This window comes from Canis lupus, chromosome 6 (assembly GCF_011100685.1).
Source record: "Canis lupus familiaris isolate Mischka breed German Shepherd chromosome 6, alternate assembly UU_Cfam_GSD_1.0, whole genome shotgun sequence".
Taxonomy (NCBI): Eukaryota; Metazoa; Chordata; class Mammalia; order Carnivora; family Canidae; genus Canis; species Canis lupus.
The window spans coordinates 55831752-55856023 of NC_049227.1; the positions used below are offsets into that span (position 1 = coordinate 55831752).

General features: G+C 45.5%; 1 long non-coding RNA gene across 1 annotated transcript in view; it reads left to right on the plus strand.

The window, feature by feature from the left end:
• Positions 1-15252, plus strand: part of LOC119872267 — a 77285-nt gene extending 62033 nt beyond the window's left edge. The window contains exons 2-4 of the long non-coding RNA XR_005361238.1: positions 1384-1835; positions 9702-9843; positions 14726-15252. This is a non-coding gene — a long non-coding RNA (uncharacterized LOC119872267). The remainder of the gene's footprint in view (positions 1-1383; positions 1836-9701; positions 9844-14725) is intronic.
• The last annotated feature ends 9020 nt before the right edge of the window (positions 15253-24272 follow it).

Sequence of the window (24272 nt, forward strand, 5' to 3'; positions counted from 1 at the left end):
AGAGGATTGTAAGTGGCAAATGGGAAAAGAGAGGAATTGGAGGAATGAAACAGACTGGGCATGAGGGGATGGCCCTTGTAGTGGAGGTCCAAAGGTTTGCCTTGACAGTCTGGCTGTCACCCACCATATGGGAAGGACTCAGCTATAGCTCAGAGGTGGGCTTTGCAGTCAGGCCAGACCTATATGTCTGTGACCAGACCATTAGCCCCTGTGGAACTTAGCTAAACCATTAGCCCCTCTGATCATGAGTTTCTTTGTCATGAGATGGAAAAATCATGACTTCGTCACTGAGTTCTGGTCAGGATGAAGTAAGGGAAACCATGCTTGCCATTGTAGCTGGCACAGAGCCTGTATGATGTTTGGTGGTGTTCCTGTGGTTGCTGTGATCATCGTTACTTGGTACGGCTGTTCATTTTATCACTACTGTGTAACAGCACAGATTTAGTTGCAAAACAAAAACAACCATTTTATTATGCTCATGGATTCTCTGGGTCAAGAATTCAGAAAGGGCACAACAAGGATGGCTTATCCCTATTCCATGATGTCTGGGATGACAACTGGGAAAGCTTAAAATCTGGGGTGTCTCAATGGCTAAAGGCTAGAATCCTCTGAAGGATCACCCCTCATATGCCTGGTGTCTGGCCTAGAAGGGACTTGAAGATTAGAACTGCCAGTATGTGGCTTCCCTCCAGTATGGTGGTCTCAGGGTAGCTGGACTTGTAATATGGTACCCAGGGCGAGTGTCCCAGAAGAACCAAGTGGAAGCTGAGTTGCCTTTTCTGACCTGGCCTCAGAACAGACTACATTCTATTGGTTACAAACAAGTCTCTAGGTTGCCTGCCTATATTCAGAAGGGGAGGATTTGTGGGTGGGAGGAGTGTTAAAGAATGTGTAGACATAATTTAAAACCACCAAAATGACTGTAGAAAAAAAAAATAAAGCATGCCTTAAAAGTACCAAACACCATCTCACTTAGGGGTACTTAGGTGGCTCAGTCACTTAAACATCTGACACTTGGTTTTGGCTCAGGTCATTATCTCCTGGGTCATGGGACTGAGGCTCATGTTGGAATTCATGCTCAGAGGGGAGTCTGCTTGAAGATTCTCTTCCTCTGCCCCTCCCTGCATTTGCACACACTCTCCCTCTCTAAAAATAAATAAATAAATCTTTAAAAAATAAAAAAACAAAACCCACTCATTTAATCCTTCCAGTACCTTTGAGAAGTGGGCTAGCAAGCACTGTGACCCCATTTTGCAGATATGAGTACAGGCTCATAGAGGCCAGTCACTTATTCCCATGAGCTGTGGAACGAAAGGTATTATATGAGATGCTCCCTCTGGTCCCTTTCAGCTCTACTATATGGTGGTTTTCTGTTCCCTGCAGGGGAAGGCAGTCCTGAAAAGTTGGCTTTCGGGAAGGAAGCAGTTCGACCAGACCTCTATGTGCTATTCCAACAATTTCTGTGACTTCCTGGGGTGAACTGAATTGCTTCCACTTAGAAGCACACCTGGATTCTGAAAGCAGCTAATTTTAGATTCCTTGTTTCAGTGCCAAGCATCAAAGGAGAGTTGAAAGAACAATCTTTGTTCAATTGGAGTACAGATTCTTTCAGTTGAGACCAATTCTGCTGCCTCATCTTAAGATAAGCAAACTCCCATTTATTACATATCTTTAAGCTGAAACATTTTGACCAAAGCAGGAGAAGCAAAAACCAAGATCACCTTTAAGCAAATGACTCACTGAGCAAGTAAATACCAAGAATGAAGATTTTTATGAGTGTAAAATTATTCCACATGTGCAGGTGCAATTTACTCAATAGTTATGGTTCTGACTTGGTGAGTGAAAATTAAACATTTTTGCATTGTCTGTTTTAATTGACTCTCGAGTTTTATAAGGATGAAGAATTTCCTAGTAAAAGACTCCTGTGAAAATGAAATAAAAATTTCAGTTTTATAAATTTGGGTTTCTAGAAATTGGATTTTCATAAAGTGTGGCCAACCTGTATCACATAGTTTCCTAGTCACTGTTAAAGAATCTGATTTTAGCCTGTTCTTCTCCAGTGACTTTGGAAGCCGTAGTGAGAGATGAGCACAAAATTACCACCATCATCCCACCAATTTTCTGTTGAAGGACACAGTAACATATCTTTGAGATGTATACCATGCCCTATAGCTAACGCAGATCATCTTGTAATTCTCAACTTGATGATAATTCAAACTTTTTAAGACGTTAACTTAAGCTGGCAAAATAGGGTAGTGAGGCTACATGAGCACCTAGTTAAGTGGTTATTCAGCACCATCATTGTGTCCGGCATTGTGCTGGGTATCATGGGGAACAGAAGAAGCATATGATACCATTCATGCCATTCCTACCCCTGTAGGTCCCAATCTAGCAGGAGGGCTGAGACCCAAACGGCCATAGTAGGTAAGCCATTTTCCTGTACAACATTATGTTAAGCAAGAATATAGTTCCAGGTATATGATGCCACTGAAGGATACATAGATCTGTATATCAAGTACTATTAAATATGTAGCATAGACAATAAGGACAAGAAGAGAATTAGTGAAGGAAGAAATAACATTAATGCCCTGCACTTATGAAACTTTTAAAACACTTTCGTATTCATTATTTTGTTTCTGACAACAATCTTGGAGTTAGCCTGAGCCAGGATCACAACTCCTGTTTTATAAATGAGGAAACTGAGGCCCCAGAAAGATAAGTGACTTTGATCTCAGGCATCTCACAGACATGAACCCAGAGACTCTAACTTCAAATCAGATATTCTTTTTCTACGTAACACTGATCCCTAATGTGGCAGCTTTTTAGGGAAGATTTTCCAAGAGGGGGGCCTGAGTGGTCCTTGAAGGAGGGGCAAGAAATGGGCAGTCTGAGAAGAGTGGGCACTGGAGGAACTCATGAAGCTACCCCAGAGCCAAAGGATAGGCATGCAGCAGGTGGAAGGCAGTAGACCAGCCTGACTATATAGTGGATGGTTCTCATGGGAGAATAAAGAAGTAGAGGAAGCCTGAACAGCTGGAGGTGAGCTGATTATAAGAGGTCTGGATCTCTAGGATAAAAATTGTACAGAGCCACTGAATCCCAGAAGTGATATGAAAAAGTTTTAACAATATTCAGTTGAATTCAGTCATCATGGGAGATCATAGTATAAAGAAATGATTTTGACTATGGAAAAACAATTTGCACATGATCATTAAAGCTTTAGCAGCACCAAACATGCCAATAGTAGTTATACGATGTTACCTTAGGCTACTTTAGGTTCTTCTCAGAGTTCAAAATTTCACATTTAGGGGTAGGAATGTGCTTCTAGACACATGAACATTTATGAATGAGCATCCTATGAGATCATTATATCTAGTCTCCAAAGAGATATGTTCCTGACATTATTGCCATTAATCAATTTTTTCTTGGTATTGATTGGGCCATGTCTTTATCTTCTCCACATCCTAGAGAACTATTCTGATGAAGGACATGGTCAGGCCACACACACACACACACACACACACACACAGCAGTGTAAACACAGCACACTCACAAGCTAATATTCAATGGGTTATCTAACCATTAAAATACCTCCATGTTTGTTTTTCTTTGGAAAGTTAACTTGCTATTTACTGTGAGTCAAAAGACTGTCATCAGGAAATTAAGATTATGAATGGCTGAGAGGTAATCAGAGGTGAACACTAAACAGGCTGGAAAAGGCCAGGCGAGCGGAAGAAAGCACGGGAGACTGTGGCAGGCACAGTGGGGAGAGCCAAAGCAGTGTCAGCTCTATGGGCAACACTGACAGGTGGAGGCCTGTGCATTTGTTTAATGATCTTTTCTTTTAACATTTTACTTATTTATTTGAGGTAGAGTGAGGGACAGAGGGAGACAGAGAAGCAGACTCCCCACTGAGCAGAAGCCTACTCAGGCTTCGATCCCAGGACCCTGAGATCATGACGCAAGACTAAGGCAGACATTCATCTGACTGAGCCACTCAGGCATCCCCGACTTTTTTATTTTAATTTTAATTCCAGTGTAGTTAATATACAGTGTTTATGAGTTCCAAGTATACAATACAGTGATTTAACAGTTCCACGTATTACTCAGTGCTCATTAGGTTAAATGTACTCTTAATCCCAAACCTGTGTTTCCCCCATCTCTACCCCCCACCTCCCCTCTGGTAACTATTAGTTCTCTATAGGTACGAGTCTGCTTTTTTGGTTTGTCTCTCTCTTTTTTTCCCCTTTGTTCATTTGTTTCTTAAATTCAACATATGAGTGAAATCATATGATATTTGCCTTTGATTTATTTCACTTAGCTGTACACCCTCTAGATCCATCCATGTTGTTGCAAATGTCAAGATCTCATTCTTTTTATGGCTAAGTAATATTCCATTTGTATATATACACCACATCTTCTGTATGCATTCAGCTGTTGATGACACATGGGTTGCTTCCATAATTTGGTTATTGTAAATAATACTACCATATACATAGGGGTTCATCTCTCCCTTCCAATTAGTGTTTTTATATTCTTTGGGTAAATACAGAATATTATGGTGTTTCTATTTTTAATTTGTTGAGGAACCTCCATACTGTTTTCCAGAGTGCCTGCACTAGTTTGCATTCTCACCAACAGTGCACAGTTCCTTTTTCTCCACGTTCTCTCCAACAGCTGTTGTTTCTTGTGTTGATGTTAGCCATTCTGACAGGTGTGAGGTAATAGCTCATTGTGGTTTTGATTTGCATTTCACCCAAGGATGAGTGATGTTGAACATCTTTTCATGTGTCTGTTGGCCATCTGGATGTCTTCTTTGGAGAAATGTCTGTTCATGTCTTCTGCCCATTTTTAAATTGGGTTATTTGGGATTTTTTTTGGTGTGAAGTTGTATAAGTTCATTATATATTTTGGATACTAACCCTTTATAGTATATGTCATTTGCAATATCATTTCACATTCAGTAGGTTGTCTTTTAGTTTTGTTGGTCATTTCCTTGGCTGTGCAGAAGTTTTAATTTTGATGTATTTCCAATAGCTTATTTTTGCTTTTGTTTCTCTTGCCTCAGGAGACATATCTAGAAGGATATTGCTATGATTAATGACAGATATTACTACCTGTGTTCTCTTCAAATATTTTTATGATTTTAGGTCTCACATTTAGGTCTCTTATCCATTTTGAGCTTATTTTTGTGAATGGTGTAAGAGAGTGGTCCAGTTTCATTCTCCTGTGTGTTGCTGTTCAGTTTTACCAACATCATTTGTTGAAGAGACTGTCTTTTTCCCACTGCATACTTTTAAGACCCAGCCATCTTAAAAATAATCAGTGCAATATGTTGAATAATGGCTCCCAAAGATCTTTGGAACCTGTTATGTTGCCTTGTAGGGAAAAGGGTCTTTGTAGATGTGATTAGGGTTCATGAAATGGGGACATTATCCTGGATTATCTGAGAGGGCCCTAAATGCAGGGGGATTTTTGACACAGACAGAAGAGGAGAAGATGGTTTGACCACAGGGCTACAGTGATTGAAGTGGTGCAGCCACAAGTCAAGGAATGCTGGCAATCACCAGAAGCTGGAAGAGACAAGGAACAGATTCTCCCTTGGAGCCTCCAGAAAGAGCATGGCCCTCCCAACACCTTGATTTCAGCCCACTGAAACCAATTTCTGACTTCTGGCCTCCAGAACATGAGAAATTTGTGTTGTTTTAAGCCACCAAGTCTGTGGCAGTTAATTATAGCAGCCACAGGAAAGCTAATGCAATGAAAAAGTATACTCTGGGAAGACAGATTCCCCTGGGAAAAGGTGTAGTATGGGAAGAAGGCACAAAGTGATGAAGAAGAGTTGGATATCAGAGAATAAGGGAGGGTTAGCTGGACTTGGAACTGATTCAGTGTGAAGAGGGAAGGCTGTGGTGTGCTGGAGCTGGTTCCTAGTTTTGCCTCACACAAGTCAGTGTGCACATCTTTCTCCTAGCTCCACATTTAGCACCCTCAGATTGGTTGCTTGAAGTCAGTGAGGGTAGGAGTATTTATACCATGGAGAATGGCAAACACAACAAAACAAGGCTTTTCTCCCAGGGAGCCAGTTATTAAATATTTGCTATGGAGTGGAGGGAAAAGGAGAAATGGAAGGTGGGTCAGGTTTAGACTCTAGGACCAAGAAGGCTAGCAGTGTTGTTTGCTCTCCCCACTCTTTGGATAAATATTTATGTGCCATAAATAGAAATAGGAGTGTGGGAAAGGAGATCTAATTTAGAGATATGAATTCAGTGTGGAATTTGGATTTTCTCCTTATATTTACTACATTTATATTTATATTCTATTCTACTCTGTGTCACATGCTGGGCCAGGCACAGGGGTACAGTAATGCTTTAAGAAATAGGCGCAGCCTTATGGAGTTTGCAATTGAGTGAGAAAGTCAGAACTACAGTAGGATGGGGTATGTACTCATAGAGATATGAGCATACCCCAAAGACAATGTGCAGGAAAAGTAGGGGTGAGTTGGGGACTTCTCAGAGGAGATGACCTTTACACAGTCTGAAAGAAGAGTACAGTTTGCCAGACATGGAAGCCATGAAGGAGGGGGAATTACAAATAGCAAGACTTGCAATGACCAATGAGGACAGAAGTGAACAGCAGTGGAGTATGGATGGGAGGTTGAAAGTGGTGGTGATCAAAGGGGCTACTTACTGATACAGAAGAGTCAAAAATTAAAGCCACAAGGTCATTGAGTATGGCCAACTCCAATTCAGCCTGTAGTGGCATTAATAGTCAAGGCATTTGGTCCAAGGAATGGAATTGGGCCCAGAGCCAAGGGCTCTAGTTAGAGGCAGTTCTCAGGGATGGGTCGATGACAGGAGTTAGAGATGAAGAAGATCAAGCCAAGTGGAAGAAAGGATGCGGGAGTTAGGATGTCACCCTCTGTGAGTGAGAAGAAAGACAGAGGTGAGAGCTGGCCATTTGAGAGTGGGGAGGGGAACAGGAAGGGAATTCAGGAGATGGTGCTGAAGCCTGGGCAAGCAAGCTAGTTGAGACAGTGGGAGTTCAGTCGGCCCTGTGTTCCGTGAAGTTGCTCTGCTGCTTCACCCTGGCACCTAGCTTAGTACTTAACATTGAGTGGTCATTCAATAAATAATGTGCTGAGAAAATGAATAAGTTAGGAAGGGAGGCAGAAAAGAAGGTTCTCAAATTCCTTTTGTTCCAGGGACACTGGACAAAGGACTCAGAGAAGCAGGCATTTGCATTCTCTTTAGGTGAGGACCTTACAGTGAACTACCAGGCTTGGCTCTCAGTCAGGTACACAGGCATTTGACGAGTCATCACTGGGTGATGGGTGGGCTCGAGGCTGGAGCAGACAGGAGCTTCCAGGATCACAGTGAGCAGAGGCCTCGAGGTACTGCAAGAGACACAGCAGCTGGGCATGGCTGGAACAAGGGGTCCGTGGGGCAGCAGTGGGTCATGGAATCTGAATGTCATATGAAAGGGTTTGGATTTTATCCTGAAAGCAGTGAGAAGCTACTAGAAGGTTTTAAACATGGGAACAACAGAGTCAGGTTTATATTTGGGACGGACCAATCCAGCAGCAGTGCAAATTCAATTGGAAGGGATGAAATGAGAGGCAGGGAAACTCATTTTCCCAGAGGGAAACTGCCTCTAACTAGAGCCCTTGGCTCTGGGCCCAATTCCATGGTGCAGGTGAGAGCTAATGAGATCCTATGCTCATGTGGTGGTTTTGGGACACATCAGGAGAAAAAATCTAGGGGTATTTTGGAGGTTCAGTCAAGACACAGTGACGATGACAGCAAGGCCTGCACATGTGATGATGTAATGCTGTTACTCAAGAGAAGGGTCTTTGTGGAAAGCAGAGGGTGCCCCCACACACATACTGACCATTCAACACTGGGCAAGGGGACCACAGCTTGTACTACGGGATACTGGGCACGACTTCTAGAACTGGGCATGGCAGTGTCTATCCTCACCAGCATGGGCCCCACCGGTGCATACCTTTCTGAGCCTGGCTACCCTCTCAAAGGTGGGTTCCAGGTACATCTGTTGGCTGGGTCCCAGGTTGCAGGCTTGCATAGCAGCCTCAAGGGAAGCTGGGAAACAGAGTGCCTATGCCACCTTTGCTTCCCACTACACTGTTAGGATAGTGCATTCTCGGACAGAAGAAGTCTGTTCAGAGGGGCTGCTGAGTCATAAAGAAAGACTAGTGTCTACTAAAAGGATGAGAAAGAAGTCTAAGACCAGAACCCTGGGGGAAGCCATTATTTAAGGAAGAAGAGGTAAAGGGTCAGTGAAGGAAACCAAGAAAGGAGAATCAGATGCTAATGGAGATGGAGAAAAGTAAGAGGTGCGATGTTGCAGAAGCCCCAAGAAGAGACGGCCGTGAGCTGGACTGAACAGCCATTGGGTTGGACAATTGAGAGGCAGCCAGTGGCCTAGGGGAGGGCACTTTCAAGGGTAAGTGGGAATGTGTGTCATGTTAGTGAAGACTGAGCAGACTGCCCTTTGGAGAAGTTTGGCGGGGAGGGGAAGAACAAAGAAAAAGAAAAGTCGAAACTAAGGAGTGGCACAGAGTGGGAGGGTGTGGATTTGGGTTTTTGAGCGTGGAGCGCCTCAAGTATATTTGTAGGTGTATGTGCTAGGCCAGCCCTGTGTTCCCTGAGGATGCCCGCGGGTTGTGGAGAGAACCAATTTAGTAATGGCCTCTCCCTTTCTGTTGCTCTGAGAAAGTTGCTGTGTTCAGCAAAAGGTATTAGTGTTCTTTTAGGATTCTCAACTACCCATGAAGTTCTCCTTCTTCAGGGATTAAGAACATGGAAAGTCTCAAACTTTACATCTAGTGTTTGTACATGTTCACCGCAAAAGGCATCTTGAAAAAGTGTGAGGGGGTCTGTATGTTGGGAGGGGGAGACTGGGATGGAGCCTGAACTGGTAACATCTCAGCCAGGAGCCTCCCCTTCCAGCTCTGGGCCAGGAATGACACCCCGCGTAGGCTTCTTTCGGGTGGTGGCTGAGCCTTCTGTGACTGCCCTGGGAGACTCAGCAAGTCGGATGCTGTCAACGTCCTACCCCACACGCTTTCAGATCTGAGAGCTAATCCATAGAACCCGAGGAGAGCGTCAGAACTTTGTTGAATTATTATTAGGGTTGTAGCCTCCATCACCCCAAATACCTCCCATCAACCTCTAGGTTCACCCAGTTATTATAGAAGAGTGAATAAAAGCTTCTGCCTTTGGAGGGGTTCTAGATACTTTCACTTATATGATCACATGCCCTCAGAAATATGCCCAGGCATAAAATTGGTGAATGGCCTCATTTTTTTAAGTGGGAAACCAACAAACAAGTGAGGAAGGCAAGAAGAGATGCCCCCTCGCCCCCACTACACACATAGTTATAAACTTCTGCAAGAGACCAGAACCCAAGACCCTTTTTCTATCAAGGAGTAACAGACTGTGGAGTGTTTATTTGACTGTGCTAGGACGGGGGCAGAGAAGATGGTGGGTGGGAGACAAATGCATCTTTATCACGCATCTTTATTTCATATAAAAGACTTCAGCCCAAGAAGACAATGTTTTTAGCAATTTGTGAATAACCAGAAAAGCCTATGACGAAGCAGTTCTGGAAGCAATTGAGCAGTAGGCCACCCGGCTCCCCACACTGACGCTGTTGACAAAGGCTCTGTTCTTTTGCCACAGGGTGAAATAATCTGTCATCAAAGTGCCTAAATCCCCTTGGAGGCAGGCAGAGGCTGAATCCAGCTGCTAACCCCAGGTGGCATGGCCAGGCCAGCAGCATCCGTCCTCCGCCCCACGTCCAGTCTCCTGATTGAACCAGCAGGTGATGTGTTTCTGCCCCCGCGGTGGGCTCCACTTGGGAGATCTTTTATCACTGTCTGTCTCAGAGAGTCTGTTTGTAGAGAGAAGAGTTGCTGTCACCCATGAGACCTCTGACCCCCTGAGGCCCCAGCCATCCAACAAGTGTACCCGCTGTGTGGGGTAGACATGTGTGTGCCTGACTTCCAGCTATGGTTCCCTGGAGATAATTAAGTTAAAAAGAAATGCCTTTGGGTCTCGGTCCAGCTCAGTCAAGTTAGAGAAACCTGGGAAGGGAAAGACAGACTGTACAGTTTGGGCGAATTGCTTTCATTCATAGTTTCTTTCTTCTTTCAGACACCTGTCAATTTGCTTCCTCAGGGGGTTTCCTCGCAGAGAAGACATGAAACTCACTGCATTTGGCTGAGTGTCCTGTTTAATGAAAGCAATAAATTATGTCAGTGAGGGAGGTCTGGGAGAGGCGAGCCAGGGAAGGTAGGATAGGGGTTTCTGTAGGAACGGGGGGCGTGGGCACTTGCCTCAGCCTTGGCCTCCTTTATTTATTTATTTTTATTTTTTAAGATTTTATTTATTTATGAGAGAGAAAGAGAGAGGCAGACATAGGCAGAGGGAGAAGCAGGCTCCATGCAGGGAGCCTGATGTGGGACTCAATCCTGGGACTCCAGGATCACACCCTGAGCCAAAGGCAGATGCTTAACCACTGAGCCACCCAGGCGTTCCTTTGGCCTCCTTTATAATCAATAATATAGCGGCATGGGGAGAAGGAAGGTTGCAAGGGAGGTGCCCAAGAGAGCCTGGAGGGAAGCCCCAGTGTGCTTCTCGATTTCTCTAGGGGGGCTCTTTTCAAATCCTGGTCCCTAATGTGCAGAAGGCTTAGCCTCTGTAGCGTACCCAGCAGGGGGGTGGCCTGTGTGATGTGATGGGGGAGAGCCAAGGGAGAGTCCCACGTTGTCTCCTCTACTTACCAGTTGCTCGTGTAGAGTGCCACTGCTGGAGAAGCAGAGTTCTTTTCCATACATCTACCCTGGAGGTCAGCGAGTGGTACGGTACTTACCCTTGTTGGTACGTGTCCTGACAAGGAGGCCAGAACTAACCACACAACTCCACCAACGTCAGTCTGTACCTAGAGCAGGCCCTGCAGTCAAGCTCCATTCGGAATAAATGATATCGCCACCAAGTTGTGATCTGACGAAGACCCTCCTCCTGCTCTAAGCCTGGGTTCTTGCACTCTGGAAAGTGGGGATGATGCTGCCTACTTAACAGGGCCATCGCATGGCTGAAGCAACATCATGGATGTGAAAGCTTCTGGGCCATGCAGGTTCTGGTGCATCCAGCCTGCTGCCTCTTGGGATCCAGTTAATCGGGCCTGGCTAGGTTAGATCCATGGGTTTTCCCTGTACTTTCTTCCACTTCCCACTCTGTATCCCAGCGCCCTTCCCCAGCAGCCTGTTATGTGATATTGTACCATTAACCCTTATCCCTCCTTTTTAAGAAGCAGACAATAATAATGTAGACAGAGAGATGACAGGCACACAGACCAATTGACAGTCTCTCTACAAACAGACACATTAAATAAATATCAATTCACATTTATGGGCAAATAATGAGGTCAGTGTACTTAGGAAGAATGGTAAGAATGGGCTTGTCCGTACTTCCTGGGTGATTGACTGCTCTCAGCAAAGTCTCCAAACGTTTTCCAAACAAAGGAGTCAACTCGGGAAAACACCACCTGCTTGGAACTGCATCAGACAGGTGCCTCAAGGAAAAGTAGTATCAGCACTTCCCTTTATGGCCCATCTTTTAACAGTAAAAGGGGCTGATTGGCTAAATAGGAGTGAATTTTATGAAGCTCTCAAAGCAGAATCTGTTTGCTCCAGAGCAGTAGAAACAGTGATATGTGAGATTTATGGAGTAATTGGGATGGTTTACTGGACTTTTAACCTCTGCATGGGGTACTAGCTCCTGGTACGGAAGGGTCACCTCTAGTCGCTCTTTCTCATGGGCTCAATTTTCTCTCTAGTATGATTTGGACGTCAAGTAAAAACCCCAAGAAGGCACAATTAATTCATTTATAATCTATTGCCCATTCCTCAGTAGATGAAATGTTTCAAGAAAAATTACACAGCATAATTTTTAAAAATGCATCTTGGCATAGTTTTAATCTCAACTGTTTCTCTGGAATACAACTTCCAAAACAACTTATATTCAGTGTGAGAGGTCTTTGGAGGGTGCTGACTTAGAATTTGCTGGGAATAGGTCACATGGGGTAAAGGATTATGATGGGTAAAGAAAACAGCTCCAGAGAGGGAACAGCCAGCATGGAGCAAGGAGTCCATGAGGGGGAAGGTGCCCCGGATGCAAACCAAGGAATTTGAGTTTTGCTCTGTTGGTGACAGGGGACGAAAGGGGCTTTTGAGCAAGGGAGTAATGGTAGATTCATTCACAGATTAAAGGAGTCTCTGTCTTCAGTTGTCACCCCTCTTTTCCCTTCTCACAACACAGTTGGGAAGTGTCCTTGAACTCGTCTTGGCTCAAAGACTGGACCCAGGATAACAATTTATTCTAACACTGTCTTTGGAGGGTCTGCTATAAGCTGGTCTGCTTCTATACTTCACTAGCCAGTGGACTATCTCTATCCCAAATCAAAAGGAAATGAGACAATGATGAAAAGCTATCAGGTCACATGACCATGTTCCTCTAGGAAAAAAGGCTCTTCACATGATAAAGTGACAAGTGGCTTAAAAGTCACCCAGTCCAGTACAAATAGGAATAGTTCCAGAGAATGAAGTGATTCGACCAAAGTGAGTAAAATACTTCAACCAACCTTCAGGGGGCATCTCTGCATTATAGGCTTTGTACTAGGTGCTGGGAATGCATGAAAATAAGACCTGGTCCCTGTCCTCAAGAAGCTTATAGTCTGGAGAGGAGAGGAACACATAAAGATATCCTGTTAATACATGATCTCAAGAGGCATTTGGAATTGAGGTAGATGATTGCTACAGTGCTATTCAGTACTATTCAGCTCTAAATTTCCATGCATCTGTGACAAAGCAGAAGCCTGTAGTCAGGTGATGAATGCAGTTCAGGTTTATGAAAATATAAGAAAGGAGTATTTGGCAGCAGCCCGGTTGGCTCAGCGGTTTAGCGCCGCCTTCAACCTAGGGTGTGATCCTGGAGACGTGAAATCGACTCCCACATTGGGCTCCCTGCATGGAGCCTGCTTCTCCCTCTGCCTGTGTCTCTGCCTCTCTCTTTGTGTGTCTCTCATGAATGAATAAATAAAATCTTAAAAAAGAAAGACAAAGAAAAAAAAAGAAGGAAAGAAAAAAAGAAGGAAAGAAAGAAAGAAAGAAAGAAAGAAGAAAGAAAGAAAAGAAAAGAAAGAAAGCAAGAAAGAACAAGACAACGAAAGAAGAAAGACCGAATAACGAAATAAACGAAAGAAGTCATCCTCCCTCCTCCATCCGTCCTCCTCCTTCGTCCCTGCCGCTCCCTCCTCCCTCCTCCCACCCTCCCTCCCTCACCTCCCTCCCTCCCTCCCAAGAAAGAAAGAAGAAAGAAAGAAAAAGATTTGGCATAAATTGGAAGATCACAGAAGGCATTTTGAAACTGGTTAGTATTAGAGCTCCCTGTGGTGGCCAGCCTCCCAGATGGTCCCCAGTGATTCTTGCCCCCTGGTCTTCAAGCACTCATGTAGCCTCTGCCTGCATTGAGTCTGGTAGAGGGCGTAGTGGAGGTCACAAACAGCATTGTGGGTTTCACCTCAGTCTCTTGACTCACTCTGGGGGAAGGCAACCCCAAGCCCTGAGGACACTCAAGTAGTCCATGGAGAGGCCCATGGAGAGGCCCATGGAGAAGAGCTGAAACCCCTGCACACAGCCAACACCCACTTGCCAGGCAAGTGAGTGAGCCGCCCTGGGAGCAGCTCCTTCAGTCGCAGGCAACCTTCAGATCATGAGGCCCTGGTGGACACCGACTATAATCCCATGAGAAACTCTGAGCCAGAATGAAATTCTTGACTCATGGAAACTGGGAGACAATAAGTGATTGGTACTGTTTTAAGACACTAAGTTTTGGGGTTAGCAATAAATGATGGACCTAACACCTATGTTAAGAATACCAGTCCTCTGTTAACCAATCCCATCATCTCCAGACCATTTTCAATTTAGCACCCCAATTTTTTCTGATACCAAAAGCTGATAAGATAATTTTTAAATGAGGGCGGGGGGTGGGAGTGAATGGGTGACGGGCACTGGGTGTTATTCTGTATGTTAGTAAATTGAACACCAATAAAAAATAAATTAAAAAAAATAAATAAAATAAAATGTTGATGTAGTCACATAAAAAAAAGATAATTTTTAAATTATTTTTATATACAGAAACTTGACAGTCTATTGTTCAATAAATATTATTTAATAAAACAGGCTGTATTTTTAAAAATAAGTGATTTGGAAAAAGGTTTATGGAGTTAAGCAGGATATTAATTTTCTTTCTAGTTCCACTTGATATAATGTCAGTGGCATTTCAACAAGTACTCTTTTCTTCAATTGCTTTCTTTATATGGTGGCATTCTGGCAAGAGGATTTCTTTTCTGTGTGGTAGCATTTCTGAAATAGTTGTATGCATGTTTCATTGTTTGTTTATTTTCTAAATAGTAGGTTTACCAAAAAAGCTCCCCATTTCAATTTGTAAAATAGTGTACTTCAGCAGAAACCTAGGATGGCTTTGTCAGTGTTTTTAAACACCAGAGAGTTTTAGTTTCTCAGATTCCATTCTCAGTCTAATTCAGTTTGGGGAAGAGTTTGTGTCACCAAAAGTAGATGGCAAGGATGGGATCTGTGTATATGGAAAACTGCTTCTAATAGGTGTAAATTCTATTTAAGCAGACACAGATGCCCAAGCCAATTAGAGAAAATGGAACCTGGCAGATGGAGAGACACACCACGGTCGGTCCCCCAGGAGCAGGAGTTTTAATCACAGCCCAGTGTGAAGAACACTTAACGGAGATTTGGAGATTATGAGAAACCATTAGCACCTTGTCAACCACAGCAATCAAGAGTGCCTTTTGCTTTAAACCATAGCCTTCTACGTTCTCCCTAAAACTACAAAAGACCAGTTACTTGGAGCAACTCTGCTTGCTAGGATTTCACTAGCTAGGAGCTCCTTGGATTATAGCAGGAAGAGCAAATGGGACAGTCTAGGGTCCTCACCTTAACTCCTCCACTCCTATAATCTTCTGGTTGGCAGATTGTTTTAAAGAGAGATCTTCAGGGATCCCTGGGTGGCGCAGCAGTTTGGCGCCTGCCTTTGGCCCAGGGCGCGATCCTGGAGATCCGGGATCGAATCCCACGTCGGGCTCCCGGTGCATGGAGCCTGCTTCTCCCTCTACCTGTGTCTCTGCCTCTCTCTCTCACTGTGTGCCTATCATGAATAAATAAAAATTTTTTTTAAAAAAAAGAGAGATCTTCATTCTGATACCCTGTACCCACTCATCTCCCCTTCTCCGGTGCCCTGAGTAAACTCAAAAGGACGTCTTTGTGATTGGGAATGCTGATCTCAGATGCCAGAGCTGGACACCTCTCCATTCACCTCTCCACACTGAGGCACCCTGGGGTGGAGGCTGGTACCCAGGCTCTGATTGAAGTCAGGACTCTGTCATTTACTATGTGTGTCACCTGGACAAGTTACTTAACCTCTTTGAAGCTAGTTTTTAATCTTTCAACATGCATTCCTTCTAATGTCATTGTGAGGATAAAAAAATAATAATAGTTGACAGTAAATACTCCCTATGCACCAGGCATTGTTCCAAGTGTTTTACGAATATTTACATGTTTAATCCTCACAGAAACCTTATAAAAAAGGCACTCTCATTAGCCCCATGTTACTGATGAGGAAGCTGAGACACAGAGAGGCTAAGTGACTTCCCCACGGTCATAGAGTTAACAAATGCCAGAGTGAGGCTTCACACCCAGGCAGCCTGAACACACTGACGATCTCAGTGCCATGCTACAACGTCTCCATGGAGGCATCAGACATTATTAATAATATCAGCTATTATTAATCGGCATGTCCTTCCCAACTTGCAAGCTGCTGTCTTAGCCTGGGCCCCACTGCCACTGATGCCACTGGGATATTGGCGGAGTCAGAGGCTCAGTCACCGAGCCCACCACGAAGTGACAGTCTGAGAACTTCCTCCAAGTACTAGCATCTTGAGTTACATCTGACCCTGATGAGCAGATTGTCTGGAGCCATCTGGCAGATTTGAGCACTGGTCACTTGATGTCAGCCAAGCAAGGACTCTTGAGCGGACACGAGCGGGCAGAAAGCCAAGCTCTACCCAGGGTCATCGGCAGCTGTTATCAATCAGGCTGGTGGCAGAGGATGTGGAAGTCAGCAGGAGCACTTTTATCCCAGGCTGAACACAGGCTGTCAGCTGGAAACACAGGCCTTGCTCTCGGGTAATTCCTAACTTCCTATTAGAAATAAACAAAAAGCCCACTCTACTGAATTTCCCACTCAGCTTCACGGCTTGGCAGCCGGTCCCTAATGCCTATCACCTAAGATAGCAAAGACAGCCGCTGGACTAGAACAGAAATGCTGGGAAAGGCCATCCCCTCCCTGACCTCTGCTCCACTGAGCGACTGATCCTGTGGGAATCCAGATGCATCAGGGTTTTCCAGCCTGGAAGGGGACCCGGCTTGGGATGGGGAGGCATGTTGGGAGAGGAGAAGACTGAGCAGAAAGACAGAGGAAGGAAAGGAGTGCTGAGTGAGCAGCAGGACAAGCCCAGGTACCCTCTCTGGGTTCCTGGTGCCTGGTACATTGCTCGCAGGCCCAAGACCCCCTGCTGAGTCCTCTGGGGGAGGGCCAGTGCCAGCCCTGTGGGCGGTGGGTGGGAGGGAGGGCGACATTCTGGCTGGGGATGTAGACACTGTGCTCTGCAGTACTGAAATGGCTGGCCCAGGGCATGGCCCAGGCCCAGGTACAGCACAGGCCCAGGGGCATAGCACAGGCCAGGGACGTAGCACAGGCTGGGAGTATAGCGCAGGCCCAGGGGTGTAGCACAGGCCAGGGGCATAGCACAGGCCAGGGGCATAGCACAGGCCCAGGGGTGTAGCACAGGCTGGGACATAGCATAGGCCAGGGACATAGCACAGGCCGGGGACGTAGCACAGGCTGGGGACGTAGCACAGGCCGGGGACATAGCACAGGCTGGGGACGTAGCACAGGCCAGGGGCATAGCATAGGCCCAGGGCATAGCACAGGCTGGGAGCATAGCATAGGCCTAGGGCATAGCACAGGCCCGGGGGCATAGCACAGGCCCAGGACGTAGCACAGGCCCAGGGCGTAGCTCGTTGCCAGACCCCCTCCCTGCACTGCACTCTTGGCTTTGTGCTGGTTATGCCCGTGTCTGTGGGAAACAGCATCTCTGTGAATTTGCTGACTTTCCTGACATGCCACACCTGGCAGCTGTTGTCACTATTTCCTGTAACAATAAGCTGCCTTCCAGGTGCCAGGATACCTGCCTGATATGATTTGACTTGACTTTCCTCCCCAAATGACAATGCCTTCCTATTTATGAATTTGTGCCACCACATCTCAAGTCTAGGTCTCTCAAGGCTGTTGTTTCAGAAGCTCTTTTCATCCTGCGTGTGCTAAACTCCATTTCAGGACATACAGGGCGGAGTACATAATACGTGAGGCTCAGTGCAAAATGAAAATATGGGCCCCTGGTTCAGAAGTCACTAAGAATCGTCAAATGGTGACAGCAGAGCATTAGACGAAGCCTGGGGTCCCCCTGAACTCCGAGCCTGGTACCATCACATCCGTGAAGCTGGCCCTGCCTGGGCCTAAGAGGCTAAATTTCTATTGGCAAGGTTATCTGAGTCGAAGGTTACACAGTATACATGTTTAGTCATTTTTTCTTAATTTTTAGAAGACCATAACACTGTATTAAAAGATCCAAGTGTAAACATTTTAATCATTACTGGATGTATAAAAATATACAGGACACCAAACCTGTACCTAGATATGCATCTAGGTGTGTCGCTTGGTAACACATAACTGTCTTTGATGGCTGCATAACATAGACCTAATTTTCCCTCAGCCTCTCAGAGGGTCCTCTGTGGCTCTGAAAGCACCTGTCCCAACTGGAGTGGGCATCACCTAAGGATGTGCCAGCTGTCACATAGCCATGCTGATCAGAAGGAACCAGTTCCCAGGAGAAGGAAAGTTCAGCAGTTGTAGAGCTGGAAACCCAGGAACTAGACCTGGGAGCTTACCACGGATGACGAGGCGAGGAAGAAAGAAGTCCAGTGGTTGACAGGCAGGTCAAGGTTGGGATTGCAGGTTAGAGACAGTGGCACATCTAGACTCACCCGTCTCCTGAATGGAGGTCAGGGAGCCATGTCACCCCCAGAGCAATGAGCCTAAGCCCACCTCCCCCATCCCTCTCCACCCCCTGCCCCATTCTCCTATGGGTCCTATTATCTGGTACTGGCTCCAAGGTTAACCTGTGTAGACTTGAACCCACCCAGTGCCCCCTCGGCTGGTGGGTGATGGAGCTGTACTTAGCCCTCCCTCTGCTGTTGGTCTCAGTGCCAAGGATGAGCTGAGCTGGGAAGGAATGTGCTGAGGCTGAGCAGACCTGGCCGCAGGTCAGAGATGAGTCTCTGCCTGGCACCAGCACCTTCCATGGCCGCTGAGGGCTTCTCTGACAGCATGCCTGTGAGGTCCATCACCAGAGGGCTGGGCAGGCCAGGGCAGACCGGCGGCCAAGCCCAGGAAAGCCAGATGGAAGATGCTGGTGGGGAAAGCGTCAGTTGTGGGAGCATTTATTTGTAGCCATACAGAAGCTGTCCTAGGTCAGGCCAGGGGGTCCAGGGTTAGGGCTAGAGTTGCCAGATAAAATATCTTATGTAATCCTCACACTAAAACATTATTTGGCATTTATCTGAAACTCAAATTTAACCAATATCCTGTATTTTTATTTGGTCAATCTAGCAACCTTAGTTATGACCCTGCAGGTCTATACAGGTTAACCTCAGAGCCAGTGTGGCTAAGGAGGCAGGGACCAGGGCTCTAGAACCTGACTGCCAATTTGCTTAGCCTCCCTGTGCCTCCAGTTCCTCAGCCATAAAGTGGAATAACATTCTTACCACGGTTCTGTGAAGTGCTTAGAGCAGAACACAGGGCACATAGAAGCACTCAATGAAAGTTAACCCTTATTATTTTTTATTTATATAGCTTTGCTCGTTTTGCCTCCTCTTCCTGGAATTTTGTTCCCTCCTATTATCATCTGGAAAAAATCCTTTCATCCTTTAAGATCCAGTTAAGAAGCTGTAGTCTCTGTGAGATCTTCCTGGGCTTCCTCAGGCCCCATTAATTACTGTCTCCTCATCCATTCCCCCATAATTATTGCTTTATGTTCTTTATTCACACTATCATATTATACTAGGGAATCACACATATTCTATCTACATACGTGACCTGCCTAAGGGCACCTACCTTTTTGGAGAACTTAATATAATGCCTGGTATGGGGTGCCTGGGTGGCTCAGTTGGTTGAGCATCCAACTCTTGATTTTGGCTCAGTCGTGATCTCGTGGGATCAAGTACTGCATTGGGCTCCATGCTCTGCGCAGAGTCTGCTTGTCCCTCTCCCTCTTCCCATTTGCACTCTCAATCTCTCAAACAAACAAACAAACAAAATCTTTTAAAATATGTATATATAATGCCTGGCATGTTTTGTAGTTAAATTCCTCATTACTATTCCCCATTCCATAAAATTGAATGTTCAATCTATTAGTTTAGAATTGATTTCTTTCCCTTTTTTTTTTTTTTAAGATTTTATTTATTTGAGAAAGAAAGAGCAAGAGAGTGCAAGTGGGGAGGGGCAGAGGGAGAGAGAAAAAGCAGACTCCTCACTGAGCAGGGAACCTCACATAGGGCTCAATCCCAGAACTCTGGGATCATGACCCGGGTTGAAGGCAGAGGCTTAACTGAATAAACCACCTAAGGTGCCCCTGATTTTTTTCTTAATTTAGTAATTGTACTATTAATTAGTTCTTCTTCCCACCCCTTCCTACTACTCTCCCTGTTTTCTTTCTCCTAGATTCTTCAAAGTTTCATCACGCGGTCAGTGTGCAATGACTAGCCTGGATGGATTGTTTTGCATTCCGAATGCCTTATTTGGGAATTAATGCTCACCACCCACACATAGACATGGCCCTTAATTCTGGTGGGAGGAATGTTCTTCCTCTGCTCTGCCTACAGAATCCATAGGAAGGCTGCCAAGTGCTGTGCTTTGAGTAGATGAGTCCAAGTCCTGTAAAGGAGTTTGGCTCCTATCAGCAGATGCTAGGAGCTTGTCTGGTAGTTCCCGGCCAAGGAACATATAGCTACCTTGGACTCAGGACCACTTTATCCAATAAATGGATAAATGAGCCTCCTACAGCCCTATAAAAATTTTTAAGACTTGAAAAATTATACAAACTTTTCAAAATAAGAAAAGGAAACTTGTGAAATCAAAATTGATTAAACACCTATGAAATGTAGCATGACTCCCAGCTAGTCAACTGCATCTGAACCCACCTCTTACCTGGTTAAATATGTTTCATGTGAGATGAGAGAACATTGTAGTAATTTTTGATATGGAATGTGATCTCCAGAAGTAAAAGTGCCTGAGGCTTAGGAGAGACTCAAAATGACCTCGTGCTGCCTGCTAGGTCAGCGCTCCTGGCTTTAAGAGGCATGGACTTGGGGCAGCCCGGGTGGCTCAACAGTTTAGCGCCACCTTCAGCCCAGGGCCTGAGCCTAGAAACCTGGGATCGAGTCCTGCGTTGGGCTCCCTGCATGGAGCCTGCTTCTCCCTCTGCCTGTGTCTTTGCCTCTCTCTCTGTATCTCTTACGAATAAGTAAATAAAATCTTTAAAAAATCATACGTATAAAAGGGTTTCTGCAAAGTATAAAGCAACATATCACAGAAATATTTTTAGTAAATATTTCTTTAAAAAAAAAAAGAGGCATGGACTTGAGAAAGAGAAGAGGGCCCTTATCTGGACAGATTAGGATATCATATGGGGTGGCAGCAAAATTATCCTGCAGGGCAGGCTTCCTGCACAACAGAACATTTCTGTAGAATGTTTTGGCATTGGACGCTGTGGCCTCAGGCAAGGGTGTCCAGGTCCAGATCACTTCCGACCAAGCCAGAGAGTGTTCTAGAAGCTCAGACCACCAAACCTGGAATTCCCATGTTTTTATTTCATCAACAAATACTTGTGGAGCCCTGTCCCTGTGAATGGGACAGGTACAGTGCCTGCCCTCAGGAAGCTATAGTCTGGTTATAAAAACAGACCTTCAGGGCAGCCCAGGTGGCTCAGAGGTTTAGCGCTGCGTTCGGCCCAGGGCCTGATCCTGCAGACTCGGGATCGAGTCCCACTTCAGGCTCCCTGCATGGAGCCTGCTTCTCCCTCTGCCTGTGTCTCTGCCTCTCTTTCTCTCTCTTTCTCTCTTTGTCTCTCATGAATTAAAAAAAAAAAATCTTTAAAAACAGACCTTCAGGGCAGCCCCGGTGGTGCAGCGGTTTGGCGCTGCCTGCAGCCTGGGGCGTGATCCTGGAGACCCGGGATCGAATCCCCACATTGGGCTCCCTGCATGGCTGCTTCTCCCTCTGCCTGTGTCTCTGCCTCTCTCTGTGTGTCTATGAATGAATAAATAAAATCTTAAAAAAAAAAACAACTACTTCTGAGATGCCTACTAATACTTCTGTCTAGTTGGTATTCAGCAGTTAAAAAATGTTAAAAAAAAAAAACAGACCTTCAGAAAGGATGAATACCCACCATTTGCTTCGACATGGATGGAACTGGAGGGTATTATGCTGAGTGAAATAAGTCAGTCAGAGAAAGACAATTATCATATAGTTTCACTCCTATGTGGAAGTATAAGAAACAGTGAAAGGGACCATAAGGGAAGGAAGGGAAACTGAGTGGGAAAAAATTAGAGAGGAAGACAAACCATGAGAGACTCCTGACTCTGGGAAACAAAGGGTAGGGGGATGGGGTGACTGGGTGACAGGCATTAAGGAGGCCACTTGATGGGATGGGACTGGGTGTTATACTATATATTCGCAAATTGAATTTAATAAAATATTTTTTAAAACAGACCTTGAGCAGCTAACTGCCACAGGAAGGAAGGTCACAGGGAGGGAGCTGTGGGTGTTTGGCAGAAAGGCTTATCTGAGGGTCAGGGACTTTCCAGAAGAATTGGCATTTAAGTCGTGATAACTGGTGGCTGAGGAGGAGTGAGCTGGGTGGAAAGCCTTCCATACCGCCCCTGTGCTGCCCTAAACCTGGTACTGGGGTGCCAGGGTTGGGCATCCTGTGTGTGCCCAATCTTCTGAAGCCCCTCCAGATTGGCCCAGTCATAACTCTGAACCCCTGCATTGGCTTCCTGATTTGCCCTGAGTTCTGCTGGAATCACACACAGCTGGCTCTGCCTGTTTCACTGGGGCCCTCCCCTGCTTGGTATCCCAGCCTCTGTGCATGATGGTTGGCTCCTGGGTGGCCCATATAAAGCTGTTAGGCTACCACCACATGTTTACAAGCATCACCCCTGCCCCAGAACACCATGCCCCTGCCTACCCCATCTGACCTCCTCAGAGGTCAGCCCAGGCCAGATCACAACCTTGTGTACCTCCTCTTTGGCCTCTCTGCAGGAGCCACCCTTTTGCATTCCCACCACTTCCCTCTGGCTCATTCCTAAGGTTCAACCATACGTGAGGCAGATCCTCCAGGAATCCTGTGTGTCATAGAGCATTGTTTCCCAAACTAGAGCATCCAGTGAACCCTAAAGATATATCCGTGCACCCCAGTTTGAGGAACACTATGCTGGAAGATACATGCAGGCACCCCTAGATGACATGTGACAAACACAAATGTGTACCTGAATCCATGCTGGCATTTAGTTGTCAGGTGGTCAATCACATGTTACAAAACGTTTATTTTTTTAAGTTAGCATCAAAATGAATAAAAAATAATTCTTACAGAGAATTATTCAAAGGGGTTTTAGACCCCACTTTGAAACATATAGCCTCAGGGTATAGAAAACACCACACCTTTCTGGGCCTCAAGTATTCCCACCTCAGAAATGGGTTTACACTGCCCACATCTTACACACCTCCCAAATACTCTATCAATTATATGATGTCCATAAAACACTTGCTTTTTAAGGGAAGGGACAGACATGTTACAGAAGTAGCAGGAGGAGCTCACACAGGCCAGGAGGGTGGAGTGCAGAGCCTGGAAGACACACCTGCACACTGGGGGGGGGAGGGGGGGTTGGATGACAAGGATGGCTTGTCACCTAGGTGGTGGCACGGGACTGAGCCAGGGCCCTGGGCCTGTCATTGGTGCATGAGTGAGCTGCCAGGTGAGACCTGAGCTCATAGGCCTTCAGGAAGTCATCTCCTCCTCTGCCCTTATTGGGGGAGGGCTGTCCTCTCCCTATAAAACACTTTCAACTCCACCTGAAGATACCAGGTAATTACTAATGTGTTATTATTATTTGTCTTTGTCCTGTCTGCCAGCTGACAGAGGCAGCCACCCTGTCCACCTCAGTAATCTCCAGCTTTCCCCTCTAATAGAGACCCAGCTCCATTTCCTGTAGAAATTTTCAGGCGAAAACCCACCGGTTCTACTCCTCCCAGATGGGATTTTTTTTTTTTTTTTAAGATTTATTTATTTATTCATGAGAGAGGCAGAGACACAGGCAGAGGGAGAAGCAGGCTCCTCACAGGGAGCCCGATGTGGGACTCGATCCCGGATCCTGGGATCATGACCTGAGCCAAAGGCAGGCACCCAAGATAGGATTTTGGTTTTAAGCTCTGCTTTTCTGTTAACTTGTCTGTGTGGCCTAATGCTTGAAAGAAAAAATAAACATTATCTGAGTAATGTTGGCAATTAGTTGCGAGAAAGGCACAACATTGTTGGGACACCTGGGTGGCTCAGTGGTTGAGCAACTGCCTTTGGCTCAGGTCCTGGGATCGAGTCCCACATTGGGCTCCCCACAGGGAGCCTGCTTCTCCCTCTGCCTGTCTCTGCCTCTCTCTGTGTCTCTCATGAATAAATAAATAAAATCTTTTTTTAAAAAAAGAAATTTGAATATCTCCATTTTAGATTCCTTAGAACCATAAATTGCTTTTCTGGGGCAGCCCCGGTGGCGCAGTGGTTTAGCGCCGCCTGCAGCCCGGGGTGTGATCCTGGAGACCCTGGATTGAGTCCCACGTCAGGCTCTCTGTATGATGCCTACTTCTCCCTCTGCCTGTGTCTCTGCCTCTCTCTCTCTCTGTCTCTAAGAATAAATAAATAAAATCTTAAAAAAAAAAAAAGAAAGAAAACCCTCTTTCTTAAAAATAAATAAATAAATAAATTGCTTT